This window comes from Paramisgurnus dabryanus, chromosome 18 (genome assembly GCF_030506205.2).
Source record: "Paramisgurnus dabryanus chromosome 18, PD_genome_1.1, whole genome shotgun sequence".
Taxonomy (NCBI): domain Eukaryota; kingdom Metazoa; phylum Chordata; class Actinopteri; order Cypriniformes; family Cobitidae; genus Paramisgurnus; species Paramisgurnus dabryanus.
In genome coordinates this window covers 750,001-765,163 of record NC_133354.1, presented here as the reverse complement: position 1 = coordinate 765,163, position 15,163 = coordinate 750,001, and the positions used below count along the sequence as shown (strand labels likewise).

The 15,163-nt window shown below is 37.2% G+C and overlaps 1 protein-coding gene across 1 annotated transcript in view; it reads right to left on the bottom strand.

Moving 5' to 3' along the window:
* arhgap24 (Rho GTPase activating protein 24) overlaps nt 1–15,163 on the bottom strand; it is a 128,716-nt gene that overhangs the window by 55,645 nt on the left and 57,908 nt on the right. The window lies entirely within an intron of this gene.

Sequence of the window (15,163 nt, the reverse complement as noted above, 5' to 3'; positions counted from 1 at the left end):
GCTGATGTAGCAGCTAAAAATGTAAAACATTTTGATGTCCTTCAGCTTATTTGCATAAAGAATTACGAGCTGAAGCGTTAAAACAACATTGCATTTAAAATTGGACATAAACACAATATTGCACGGGCCAAGTTCAATCCATGTACGAGTGGTTGTGACATCTGGAAACCATAAAGATGGTTAACGTGCAGATGGGAAGAAAATAAAGCTTGTATCTCCACTACCTCTCCAAATAAAAGTCTGGTGAACCTAAACACCCATCAGAGGAATATTTACACCGTCAGCGCCGCTGACTGAAAGCCTTTACGTTTGAAAGAGGAGAACTTAACTCAGACCAGCTTCCTTAACCTAAATCTAACCCTGAAGGATAACAGTTGGTTAACAAGCATGCATCTAATATTTACAGTGCATTGAAAATGCGCTGTACTGTTCTTACTGGGCTTTTTATTATTATTATTATTATTATTATTATTATTATTATTATTATTCCAACCAAATTTCCGCAATTAATACGGCTCGAACCGTTTAACTTAGAAACTTCATTCAAACTCTCAAACGTGCGGACTATTCGGGAATAGTGTGCTATGACTTTATAAGCAATCGGGGGTACGGTCTACGCCCCAGGGGCGAAAAAGCAGCCGAAAAATCCCATAGACTTAACATTGCGACAAACTTTGACGAGTCGTAGCTCAGACCTAGGATTTCACAGAAACTTGTGACTTGCCACATTTGAAGAGGCTGGCAGGCTCTGTAAGAACATACCTCACAATGGGGTGTAAGTTGTACCCCTGGGGTGTAAGAGGTCCCCAAATTTCCCCATAGACTTATAATGGGGCAGGAATCATGCCCATATAAGGAACTAAAAACGTCCCGAATGGGATATCTTTGCAGCGCAGTGTCATAGAGACATGGGGGTGGGCTCATTTTACTCAGGCATCCAATCAGTCCCTTAGGATCCTTATTGAGCTATCAAGCCACGCCCCTAGCAACCATTTTGGGCACCCTAGCAACATCTCCCATAGACTGCCATTATAAAATGCCCAGATGGATATCTTTGCAGCACAGTGTCACAGAGACATGGGGGTGGGCTCATTTTACTCAGGCATCCAATCAGTCTCTCACCATCCTTATTGAGGTATTAAGCCACGCCCCTAGCAACCAAATATGAGCAGCCTAGCAACATAATAAACAAAGCCTTATATCTCTGGATCCGGACATCATAGAGACATGGGGGTCGGGTCTTTGGGTCATATTAGCTTCATGCTAGCTTCATGCTAAGTCATGCTAGCTTCGTGCTAGTTTCATGCTAGCTTTATGCTAATTTTATAATAAATCTTGCTAACTTAATGTTAAATCATGCTAGCTTCATGTTAAATCTTGTTAGCTTCATGCTAAATCATGCTAGCTTCATGCTAATCATGCTAGCATCATCTTAATCATGCTGGCATCATGCTAATAATGCTAGGATCATGCTAATTTCATGCTAAATTCATGCTAACTTCATGGTAATCATGTTAGCATCATGTTAGCTTCATGCAAATTATGCTAGCTTCATGCTAATCATACTAACATCATGTTAGCTTTATGCTAATCATGATAACATCATGCTAGCTTCATGCTAATCATACTAGCATCGTGCTAGCTTCATGCTAATCATGCTAGCATTGTGCTAGCTTCATGCTAATCATGCTAACATCGTGCTAGCTTCATGCTAATCATGCTAGCATCGTGCTAGCTTCATGCTAGCATCATGCTAATCATGCTAGCATCATGCTAATCATGTTAGCATCATGCTAGCTTCATGCTAATCATGCTAACATCATGCTAGCTTCATGCTAATCATGTTAGCATCATGCTAACTTCATGCTAATTATGTTAGCATCATGCTAGCTTCATGCTAATCATGCTAGCATCATGCTAGCTTCATGCTAATCATGCTAGCTTCATGCTAGCTTCATGCTAATCATGCTATCATCATGCTAGCTTCATGCTAATCATGCTAGCATCATGCTAGCTTCATGCTAATCATGCTAGCATCATGCTAGCTTCATGCTAGTCATGCTAGCTTCATGCTAATCATGCTAGCATCATGCTAACGTAATGCTAATCATGCTAGCTTCATGCTAGCTTCATGGTAATCATGCTAACATCATGCTAGCTTCATGCTAATCATTCTAGCTTCATGCTAGTCATGCTAGCTTCATGCTAGCTTCATGGTAATCATGCTAGCATCATGTTAGCTTCATGCTAATCATGCTAGCTTCGTGTTTATCATGATAACATTATGCTAGCTTCATGCTAATCATGCTAGCATCGTGCTACCTTCATGCTAATTATGCTAGCAACGTGCTAGCTTCATGCTAATCATGCTAGCATCGTGCTAGCTTCATGCTAATCATGCTAGCATCGTGCTAGCTTCATGCTAATCATGCTAGCATCGTGCTAGCTTCATGCTAATCATGCTAGCATCGTGCTAGCTTCATGCTAGCATCATGCTAATCATGCTAGCATCATGGTAATCATGTTAGCATCATGCTAGCTTCATGCTAATCATGCTAACATCATGCTAACTTCATGCTAATCATGCTAGCATCATGCTAGCTTCATGCTAACATCATGCTAGCTTCATGCTAATCATGCTAGCATCATGCTAGCTTCATGCTAATCATGCTAGCTTCATGCTAGCTTCATGCTAATCATGCTAGCATCATGTTAGCTTCATGCTAGTCATGCTAGCATCATGCTAGCTTCATGCTAATCATGCTAGCATCATGCTAACGTCATGCTGAATCATGCTAATCATGCTAGCATCATATTTCATCATGATAACTTTTTTAAATCATGCTAGCTTCACACTAAAACATGTCAACAGCCAGGTAAACTACTAGACTAAATTTCTTTTACATTTCTGTCAATCAGCTTTTTGCATTTTCATGCACTGGTAATTCCTTGGGAATTGCATATCTAGTTTTTATTTATTTTCTCATCTCAGAAAATGGAATTTTAACTAGATTAAAATAGTTTCCCCTTAAAAAAAGGTTTCCTGACTCATATATAAGATGATATCAGTCCATCCGTCTCGCTGTTGAACTGCACCTGTTACAAAACCACATCAACACAAACTTTGTTCATTGTTTGGTCTATAAGTGGGTTCCTGCAAGGAATATTACATATACTGTAGTTGTTAGAAAGGCTGCGTTCTGTGCGCATGCGCACTTTTCCATTAGTGGTCGTCAGGGAGATTTATTCAGCAGCAGATGCGAGCGGGACTGTATGTGTGCAAAGTGTGCGTGAATACGCAAAAGTAAGTTATCTGTCTTTTCAGTAGATAATCAATGTTAGTTCAGGAGTTTGTAAAGTATTCATTCAATGTTATTCTGTATCTGAAATATAAGTATTAGTTGTTATTTAAGCTGTTTGTCGCGGGCTTTTGACAATATGTAAATGTGCCAATTATGTTCAGTATTACTTGCTATTATTGTATATATCTGGTAAGCATCGTTTGATTTGTATGTATATGTGTGATTATCACATTAATAATGTAAACGCTTGCCATTTGATCTTTATTTAAGCAATATTTCTGTATTATATTCAGTTCGTTTAATTTACCTCAGGAATAAGTTTCGGTTTCAGTGTTTTGCCGTTTCTGACCAACAGGTGGTAGTATTGAGTAATAATTATAATGCCTGTATGTTCATTTCTGTGAATTATTCTCATTTAGAGGTTTTATTGAGAGATTTACAACTGTTGTGAAGTAATGTCTGTGCTATAATATTTAAGAAACATTTGTTAATATATATCTTTATTTCTTTCCTTTGTAGACCACACATAAACACACATAAAACTCCTTACTTGTGACCTGTAATTCTGTGCACTGCTGTGTTGTGGAATACTGAAGAATGACAAATTAAACCCTATTGCATGAAACTAAAGGAATTCAGTGTGTTCTAACCGACACCCCATAAAGGAAAGCTAATTTAAAACTTCACCTTACATAGAGAAGAACCTTTTTCAGTCCTGCTATCGAACAGTAGTGTTGCTCAGCAATTTAACAAGCATTTGGTAAGTCTTATGTATGCCGTGTGTGCACGTCTATGCATACATTGATTTTCAATGCAAACCCAAGCTGTGCTCATTTTCCAAGAGATGCACAAGCATAACAACTTTTTGATATACATTTAATTCTTTTATAAACAGCATACATATTTTTTTTCTTTTTAACATCATTTAATTTTAATACACGTCTAGTATTTAGTCTAAACCTTGCACAAGTCCTTGCTGTTCAACAGAGGCAAACGGGATGCAGACCTTTCGAGTGCATTCTTTTCAGAACCTCCTGAAAGGTCCCTCTTTTCATCCATAAACTACACTGCTCTCAATCAGGTCCAGTAGACGTGGGTTCCTCATTCTGCTATCAGCAACCTTGCAGGCACTTTCGATTTAAGAATTATAACTTCATGGAGCCATGACCACCGCCACACGAGATCAGTGGCTTGTGAGAGTCCAGTATGAGTGGAGAGAGATGGGAATTAATGGCACATAAATGAAGTGAATGATAAAAACTCTTCCTCTGCTCCATCAGGCTACAAAATATAAGAAATGAGAGGATGAGGGACACGCACTGTGTAAAAACACAATTACCAAAATACATATTTTGGTATTTTTCAACGCTACACATTTTGTAGATTTATGCGCATGACAAAAGAGACATAATGTGTGAAGAATTATGAAGTTCAATGCATAAATGTTAAAAGCACATCCTTTTATAAATCACGAGACTCAGGATACGATAATCTTCAGAAAAGACTGGCATAAAAAATGACACCTAGAGATTTCTCTCTTCTCTCTCTCTCTCTATGGAAAGAGATTCATACACCTAAACACATACTCTATAGCTTACAGGAGGATCTCACTATTGTTAATGAAATGCAAACATCACTCCAGCCTGCCATAAAGGTACATCCATATATTTAGGTATAATCTGCTCACTGCTTCACTTCATAATAACAGCCATAACTCACTTTGAGCAAAGCATCTGAGCTCTATTTTTATAAAACACACAATGATAAATATAAATCATGCTGACACGGAGATGAACCCATAAATAAAGGCAGCAGGACAGAGCAAAATTATCATATTACAAAATGTACAAAAAAAATTTGATGCATTCTTAACCCTGATCTGAAATCAGTGTTGTTATTTCACTAATAATAGCGAAGATAAGGAAGAGCCTACAATGGCATCACATGAAAACTTCGACCAGAAGCAGTGAAGCAAAAGAAACGAATTTGTATGCTGCTCTGAAATTATTTCGCAGCCAGCCAGGTTCAGTAACTACTCGATGAAATTGAACCACAAAGTGCAGTGTAATTTATGTTTTAAGGTGCTTGAGGTGACTTATGTGAGATTAAATAAAAGTCTTTAAACCCCATGATGAAAAACGCGCACAGAAGGTCATTCAATGCATTCTGTGAAGGTCAAATAAAATATAACTGCTCAATGCATGATAACTGCATGTGCATTTTTTTTTTTTGGTAGCAGGATATTATCTAAGGGATTTAAAGGTTGTAAATGCTATGATAATACGATGAAGACTGCCATTATTGGTTATAATTTGTCATTATAATTTTGCTAGTCATTGGTTTTCTTTGAAGTCCACAGCTATACAATATTTTAAAAGTCTCAGTGGATAAAGGAAAATATGAAATTAGGAACAAAAAACTATTTTCCAAATAAACACAGCTTTGTGATCTGCACTTGATGTTAGTTCCCCAGACACAATGTTAAACGCCAGAAGACCTTTGTTTATCATCCTGGAGCCGTTTGGATTTAATTTGTGAAGGATGGACGCACTTTTTTTTACTTGAAGGTCGTGGACTATGGGTGGACCCCGTAACATTACATTTAATCAACTGAAAGATCTAAAACATTTTCTAAAATATCCGAAAATGTGTGTGTCTGAAAAACGATGGACATATGCAACTCGGACAGCTTGAGGGTGAGTAAATCATGGGTTTAATATCATTTTTGGCCGAACTATCCCTTTAACCCAATGGTTGAGCTCATCCCTTTTAGACCAAGTGGGTTGAAAATAGCTTTTTTAGAGTGTTTATGAACACAAAACATTTTTATGGCAGAGGTAAAATTACATATTTAAATCAAATTACTATGCAAATGAAACGTAGTCTGAAAGACCGTTTAATGTAAATTGCATGCACACTCAGATCCACACAGCAGGAAAGCTGATTGGAAAGCAATCAGGAATGTTACATGGACTCATGGAGGTACAGACTAATAAGAAATATTACCAAAATGTGTCAGAAAGAAAACAAATCTTGCAAACATGATTGTTTTCTGATCTACATCTTGCCAGATTGTTGGTTGTAAATTAGCTTGATTTTAAATCAACACGAGAAAAAAAAAACATTTGCACTATATTGATCCTTAATTGAAATCTCATATTACAGTTGTGTTGGTAAAAATGACCCATAATTTTGGTTAAATTGTGCAAATACAACAATAATACACACCTATATGAGTTTTTCCTTAAACAAATAATTGTTTTCGAAACAAACTGTTTCTATTATACATTAAAGATCTCTATCTATCAGTCTGTACTAATCCTAATCCAGAGAAGAGAATGCAGTTGAAGTAAATATTGACATTTCTTATCTAAAGCAATCAGTTAGTTGCTGTTTATTTATAATTTCCTTTTAATCATATTTATGCATTTTATTTCCCCTGCCTTTACAGATAATAAACCATAGAAAGAGTCTGCGGCAATTACACTTTAATCACTTCAAGAGTCATTATGATTACGCATGACAATATATTCCTTATAGTAGATATGAATAGTGATTTATCTGACAAAATACACTGATGGACTTGGATGGATGTGAGTTAATGACAGGCAGAATTATTGCTATGAATACCCACTAAAATGATTTATATTCTAATAAAAATTCACAAGCCACCACTTGGGGGCACCAGAGTCATCTATTTGAGAAAATATATGTGAAATCATATAAATATGCCATTAAGATTTGAAACTGTCACAAAACTGACAATTTAGTTGTCAGGTTTACCTGATGTGAGACACTTTGGAAAAACTTTAAGATGGAAAGTTTCAGAATGTTCTGTATAAGAAAGCTATTCTTGTATTGTATAAGAGATATTATGACCTCACTGTTGCTGCTCTTTGGGGTCCAACCATTTTAACTGATTAACTAATTTGCATTAAAACAAAGAAAACAAGCCTATACGGACAACTTCCTCAACATAACTATAACACAAATAGTCCACTGTTTCAATATATAATGCACACGCTCCTGAGTCATACAATCATTTTGAAGTGAACAGCAGGCAGCAACAACTGATTAGAAAAAGCCTTCAGAATCTAATATGTCATTTCTTCACCTATTTAACAAATCAAAAGTGTTGTTTTGCTCTCTGTGGGCTCTGTGTCGGGTTCGGATTATTCACAGCTAATGAATGAGTCATGTAGTGAAATGGGTTTCAGTCAATTTATGTTCAGTTAAACAAAATCCACTTTACGAGCGAGCAAGAGAGAGAGAGAGAGAGAGAGAGAGAGAGAGAGAGAGAGAGAGAGAGAGAGAGAGAGAGAGAGAGAGAGAGAGAGAGATTCATTACACCTTGGCGTAGGTCTGCGGTTTTGAAAGAAAGGAAGAAAACGGGGTCTTGAAGCAAAAGCTAAAAACTGTTTGGGTTATAAGAGCTAATGAAATGGTCTGCTGTAATGGAAGTCTATATGGCAGTGCACTCCAGAGGGTTTCAGAACAGAAATGCTTTACACCTCTTTTCTATAAAAGTGTATGTTATGGGCTGTGATGTTGTGTAAATCATAGTTTTATTACTTATCATATCAATCTAATTCATTTTTAAGCACTTCCTTTGCAAACATACAGTGTTCATGTAGCTTAGTTGGTATTACCAGCACAAAGGTGATGGGTTTCATCCCAAGGAACACCGATACTATGTGCCTGTAAGTTGTGTTGGGTAAAAGTGTAAATGAAATGCATTACAGTATGCTTTTTCCAGTGAATGTACTGTTCAGTAGCACCAACCTTTAATGATTAAAGACAAACTAAATAGTTTCCTGATTTCATTCACCCTAATTATTTTAACATCCTTTCATTTGTCTATACACAATATCCAAAACACAGAAAGAATGTTGCCGAAAGGGGAACCACATACCCTCTTTTGAGGCTACATCCCCTGCACATGTTTCAGCATGAGCTGCACATGCGAACCCATCACAACAAACCAAACATTTACAGTAGGCTACGTCACGCTGCATTCGCTCCATCTGGAGAGACGGATAATAATGCCATCCTTATGAATAACAGAAGCAACTACCAACTACATCAATGACCAATTGTACTCTGCAATTTTCTTTGTAAATAAACAATACTTAAAAGACACCAAAACAAAGTTGCAGAGATAAAATGATGTTTTCTGGTGAGATAGCTTTGTTGTAGGGTTTGTATTTATGAGGCTGTAAAATGTTTAATAGGGTAATATATTGTGTGGACAGTTTCATTGAACTGTTTAATTTGTTTTTAACAGTTTAAATGTTTTATCTATTGCAGCAAACAGCACACGTCTAGAGACTGTTTAACTTGGTTAAGTGGGGAGTTTATGGATCGCTCCTTGAAGAATCTGACCTGTTATTTAACAATCACTACAATCTTTAAAGTCACAATGAAATTTAAATGAAAAACATTTATATGTGGGTATTTTTTTACAAATGACTTATACACTCACCAAAAGGATTATTAGGAACACCTGTTCAATTTCTCATTAATGCAATTATCTAATCAACCAATCACATGGCAGTTGCTTCAATGCATTTAGGGGTGTGGTCCTGGTCAAAACAATCTCCTGAACTCCAAACTGAATGTCAGAATGGGAAAGAAATGTGATTTATGTAATTTTGAGCGTGGCATATTTGTTGGTGCCAGACGGGCCGGTCTGAGTATTTCACAATCTGCTCAGTTACTGGGATTTTCACGCACAACCATTTCTAGGGTTTACAAAGAATGGTGTGAAAAGTGAAAAACATCCAGTATGCGGCAGTCCTGTGGGCGAAAATGCCTTGTTGATGCTAGCGGTCAGAGGAGAATGGGCCGACTGATTCAAGCTGATAGAAGAGCAACTTTGACTGAAATAACCACTCGTTACAACCGAGGTATGCAGCAAAGCATTTGTGAAGCCAAAACACGCACAACCTTGAGGTGGATGGGCTACATCAGCAGAAGACCCCACTAGGTACCACTCATCTCCACTACAAATAGAAAAAAGAGGCTTCAATTTGCACAAGCTCAGCAATTGGACAGTTGAAGACTGGAAAAATGTTGCCTGGTCTGTTAAGTCTCGATTTCTGTTGAGACATTCAGATGGTAGAGTCAGAATTTGGCGTAAACAGAATGAGAACATGGATCCATCATGCCTTGTTACCACTTTGCAGGCTGGTGATGGTGGTGTAATGGTGTGGGGAATGTTTTCTTGGCACACTTAAGGCCCCTTAGTGCCAATTGGGCATTGTTTAAATGCCACGGCCTACCTGAGCATTGTTTCTGACCATGTCCATCCCTTTATGACCACCATGTACCCATCCTCTGATGGCTATTTCTAGCAGGATAATGGACCATGTTACAAAACTCAAATCATTTCAAGTTGGTTTCTTGAACATGACAATGAGTTCACTGGACTAAAATGGCCCCCAAAAGCATCTTTGGGATGTGGTGGAACAGGAGCTTCGTGCCCTGGGTGCATCCCACAAATCTCCTTCTACTGCAAGATGCTATCCTATCCTATCTTATCCTTTAAAAGGAAAGAAAGACATTTAGAAACCAATACATAAAAAGTACATCCTAACCCAAACCCCAAATCTAACCCCAAGCAACAATGATTTAAAAATAGAAAAAAAAACAATACATAGAATGACACAAAAAGAAAGTCGTGCAACGTACACGAAAAACTTTTTATAGAAATTCGTGCTTAGTGACACGAAAAAGACATTCATGCTCAAGGCATGAAAAAAGCTGAATTTCGTGCCATGGACACGAATAAATTAATCAAATTTTTCGTAACACGACTTGTGAAATCATGTTGTGCAGTAGTTGAAACAAAAATTGTCCAAATATCCATTAAGAGAGGAGCAGTAAGCAAGTAGCTTTATGGGACACATGAACCCAGATCAATCAATGTGAATATGCCTTGGGTTGTTTTACGCCCAAAATGAACTCCCTCACACGATCTTTGGCTGTCCGCGCACACACCTGGACACAGGCCAGTCTGCTTATTCACAACAATAGAGAGCTTTGTTCTGACTTGAGCCATATTGCAGTGTCTGCTTCATGTTGTACTGCAGGACAGATTTAGCTTTCGGGAAATTGTTTGATTTTCTTGCTGGTTCTCTTTGGGGTTTTTATAACTTTGATTCTTATTTTGCATCAGCTTGAAAGGGACAAAATGCCATGAAAGACCATGCAATCATTTTTGACTTCAGAAATATGCCAAGACATTCTCTCTCTAACAGCCGTGAGATATCCAGATGGCCATTTTTTCATCAAACACCAAGGTCATTGAAATCTTCAGCATGTATCTCGGTTTGGCACGTAGAGGGTTTGAAACAGATATGTGTACACATAGTTTGTCCTACATGAACTTTTCTATTAAAATGAACCCATATAAAAAAATCCCAGTGTACCTTACAGCTAGATCCATGACTTATCTCTGAATATGACTACTGTGAATTTTCCAGAGTAAAGCATATCACTGATAAGATTAGGTTTTGTATAAATAATGCATATGAAAATCCTATATAGAGGTAGATTTGCATATTTCTTTATGAGTTTGCTGTGAAGCTTGAAGATGAAATTCTGTGTTTTTTAAATGCAAACATTCATTCAAATACTGTGGCACGAACTGTGGCCCACTGCTCATTTATCTGTTCTATTGCTTATTACAGCATAGTTGCCTGTATTAAACTCCATTAAAAAGTTACGAAATCTTGTATTCAAACATGTACATCATTACCTTTCTGCAGACTTCATCCAGTGGAAGATCCATTGAATGAAGCCATGAAACAAAAGTATAATAAGTGGCCTTCACATTTTTGTAACAGGAATTGTTTAACAAAGCGACTGAGACAAGCTCAACACCACGAGTGACACAATGATCAGTGCTGTCTGCCGATAACATGTACACTCTAAAAATGTCTGGGTTTTTTTTGACCCATAATGGGTAAATATTGGACAGAATAAAAATGACCCAATGTTGGGTTGTTGTTATGCAACCATGGATTATAATAACCCAACAGTTGCGTTAAAACAACCCAGCATTGGGTCAATTTTAAACCAGTGGTTCTGTCTAATATTTACCCATTATGGGTCAAAAATAACCCAGCCATTTTAAGAGTGCAAAACATGTAATATTCACCCATTGTACAGGGTGCACGTCGTCAGGCTACGCAGAGGCTATGCCTGATCTATGGCATAGCTACGGCGTAGAGCTTACGCACAACTATAAATTGGGCTTCAGTCCACAGCTCACCCCTCCCTTTCGAAATGCATGAAGCTACGGTAGCCGACTGGATAAACATGTCATCATCTGAGACAACATAGTGACAAAACACACTTTGTAAAACAATTTGTCCATGAAACATAACGGCAACTTCCATGTATGGGGACCTGCGGTGTATGTAGATAAAATTGGCTCATTCAAAGGTAGTAAAAACAATATAGTTCATTTTGTATGGTCTTTATACACCAGTGATTATACAGTTATGTATTTTATCCGCAATGCACCTTTAAAGGATAAGTCCATTTTCTAAATCCAGATAATTTATTCACCACATCCGAAAAGTTGATGTCTTTCTTTGTTCAGTCGAGAAGAAATTATGTTTTTTGAGGAAAACATTCCAGGATTTTTCTCATTTTAATGGACTTTAATGGACCCCAACACTTAACAGTTTTAATGCAGTTTAAAATTGCAGTTTCAAAGGACTCTAAATGATCTCAAATGAGGCATACAGTAAGGGTCTTATCTGGTGAAACGATTGTCATTTTTGGCAAAAAAAAAAAAAAAACATATATGCACTTTTAAACCACAACCTCTCTTCTTCCTCCGGCTGTGTGACGAGCCAGCGCGACCTCACGTAATTGTGTAATGATCTCGAAAGGTAACGTGTTACATTTGCGGACCATTTTAAACAATAAACTGACACAAAGACATTAATTAGTATCATTCGACATACAACAACGTCAGAGCGGTCCTCTTTCTTCACACTTGTAAACACTGTGACGTAGTTTCAATACGTCATCCATGACCTCTTGACGTGATGACGTATTGCGTGAGGTCGCTCTGGCGCATCACACGACCTGAGGAAGACGAGAAGTTGTGGTTTAAAATTTTTCTTGCCAAAAAATGACAATGGTTTTGCTAGATAAGACCCTTATGCCTTGTTTGGGATCATTTAGAGTCCTTTGAAACTGCAATTTTAAACTGCATTAAAAAGAAAGTGTTGGGGTCCATTAAAGTCCATTAAAATGAGAAAAATCCTGGAATGTTTTCCTCAAAAAACATAATTTCTTCTCAACTGAACAAAGAAAAACATCAACATTTTGGATGACATGGTGGTGAGTAAATTATCTGGATTTTTTTAAAGAAAATTGACTAATCCTTTAACAGAGGCCCCAAAAACGATTTAGCATTAAACCCGACACTTTCATATATAGAAAATGTAATTGCATTAGATAGGAAAACAATAACACATAACTCAAGTGCCATCTGCAAGTGAATATTTCTGAGCAATTTTTGTGAATTAACTTTTTTGGTCTCAAGGTCATTTTAGGTGGACATGAAGACAAAAGTGTATTAAGCTTCATACAGGTGTAATGCATTAAATGAACTATGGATTTAATAACCTTAGATTTCAAAATATATTAAATTAAACATCTTTAGATGTATATTTTTTAACTTATTTTTGTAAAACATCCCAGCAAGCAATATCCATCATTTCACCGTCTAGACCCGATATAGCCTAGTCCATCTGTGAGTAACCCTCTTCTAGCCAAAATAAACTTGAATTTGGTTACACGCCAAAATAACTTGTGAGATGTCTGATATTCCATCATGTAAGAAAAGTCAACAGTGATGAAAAGGGGTTTGGTTTATTCATTTATTTTATTTTATTTATTATTGGGCTATGGTTAGACGTCTATATTGACAACCCAAATGTTGCCTTGTTTTAGCCTAGATGTCTGGGCTGTGTTTAGACGGCTATTGGATGTCTTTTAATCGCAAAATTGCTTCCTCGGATATTGCTTATAAAGTATTTTTGGCTATAATAAAACAACTTCCTTAAACTACTGTACACTTTATGAATAAACATATTTGTATCTTTCGCAAACATTTTCTACATGTCAGCTATGCCGTGATCGTGCTGACTGCAGACTAACCTTTCACCTCCTCTATGATTATATATGTAAGCCTGTGGCGAGATGCCCATGTGGATCATGTTTCTTAAAGCATGCAAGACATGCTAGGAGCGGTCAGAGTGACATTGCATGATAACAGAGTAGATTTAAATCTATAGCTCTTTCTCTCCCTCACCTGCTACGGCAAAAGGGTTAGGTTACCCCTAAGAGGCATGACAGATTAAGAGGGAAAAAGTTTGAGTCGAGTAAGCCCCTAGCTTTTATCGTGTGCTTTACACACCATGTCAAAAAACTACACTTTTAAAAATAAAGGTGCCATAGAAGAAATGTTTTTCTGCTCAAATAATCTAAGCTAGCGGTGACTCAGATCTGACGCAGAGAGCATTCATTTAATTGGGCTTGTTTGTTATTCTCTTTTCATAAGGACCTTCCTGGTGGGAAGCTGAATCTAAATGTTAAATAAATAGCAAATTGCCGGCGATCAAGCGCAAGAAAACATCTGAACAGTTGGAGGTAAATGAAAGGACAAAACATAAAGAGATTCAAACAGCAGCAACAGCGTAAATAAACATCACGAACAGAGGAGCGATGACCTTCAGACAAAAGCCCCTGGATTTCTCACTGAACCTCAGGCTTCCTGATGAGCGCCGTCCAATTAAAACCCTGATTAACTGTGCATGTAATTCTACACAAGTTCATGTCAAATGAGACCCAGAGAGAGAGAGGAGGACAACAAAACTCTTTTGGAAAAACTTCAAAGACCTACCAATGACATTTTGAAGAACTTTAATAAACATAATGACTTTGAATGTGAGAATATAAATGCAAGTCAAACTGATGTTTACGGTTTAATCTGCAAGAAATTCTTTATTGCTTCCTCCAGCGTTCAACTTTGATATATTTGGTTGTTCATTCGCCCTGGTGCTGCAGTAATGACCCGGTGTCCTGTGGTCTCAGTGGGCTGCCTGTGTGAGCCTGTGTTTGTGAATGGATATACAGCCGAGGAAAGATGAAAGAGAGGGAGTGAGAGAAGGTGAAAGAACAAAAAGAGGGAGACATGATTTGTGCTGTAATTAAGTCACAGTAAAAGTGAGAATAATGGCCTGCCGCAGGAGATTCGGCAGTTAGCTCCATTATTCACTCACTGATATCATCCAGATAAATGCAGAGAGAGAGAACGAGAAAAAGAAAGAATGAATGACCAAAAGAATGTCCCAATGAACAGAAGAATGAAAAATGAAAAAACAAACTAATAAACGATAGAACAAGTGGACAAATGAAATAAAGCAATAAAGAATGACAGGAATAAAGAAATACAGAAAGAAAGAAAGACAGAAAAAAGAACATCAGAAAGAACGACATAATATAGACAAATTACAGAAAGAATGAATGATAGAAAGATAGACAGACAGACAGACAGAAAGAACAACCTAAATAATGACAGAAAAAACGTCAAAAAGATTGAGCAACCGAAAGAAAGACAGGAAAGAATGATGGAAAAATGACAAAGAAAGAACGACAAGAAGGAATGACAAAAAAACAAAAGAAAAGAATGAAAAAACTAAGGAAAGAAAGAAACGAGAAAGATAGAGCGACGAAAAAATTACAGAAGGAACGACAGAAAGAAGAAATGAAAGAAGAAAGAACAACATGGTAGAAAGATGGAAGGAACGACAAAGAATGCACAACAAAAAAAGAAA